The sequence below is a fragment of the Mizuhopecten yessoensis genome, unplaced genomic scaffold, assembly GCF_002113885.1.
Source record: "Mizuhopecten yessoensis strain PY_sf001 unplaced genomic scaffold, ASM211388v2 scaffold10609, whole genome shotgun sequence".
NCBI classification, from domain to species: Eukaryota; Metazoa; Mollusca; class Bivalvia; order Pectinida; family Pectinidae; genus Mizuhopecten; species Mizuhopecten yessoensis.
The window spans coordinates 3,720-4,200 of NW_018408632.1; positions in this window are offsets into that span (position 1 = coordinate 3,720).

Genomic DNA, 481 nt, shown 5'->3' on the forward strand with positions numbered 1-481 from the left:
ATTGGCAGGAAAATCTGCCGTTGCATGTTTTATGACAATGTAATTAAGCTGATTTCAAGGGGGGCCTAACTTACCCGAATGCCTGTCCGAACTTACCCCATGGGGGAGCTCGTTCGGCCATCCGATCTTCTGACAGGAAAAGTTAGATAATTCTTCAAAAACAGACATGCTGCCCTACTTCCCAGAACAGACTTAAATAAAAGGGGCCGAATTTGCCCAGGTCTCCCCCTAATTGTTATGACGGTCTAAAATCTCATTGAGCTTGTGCTCTTATAATTATCTCATTCTGAAAGCAGTATTATCTCATTCTGAATCATTAAAGGGGCTGGTCGGGGGAAAAAATACAGATAAATGGGTCTAAATGCGTTCTCTGGCCTTCCAAAAGTTATACCACAGCAATATGATGGTCGAGTTCTGCTTGCAATGTCCAGTTTTGACCACTGAAATCTCGGGGAAGCCCTGCGTAAATTTAGCGCAGATC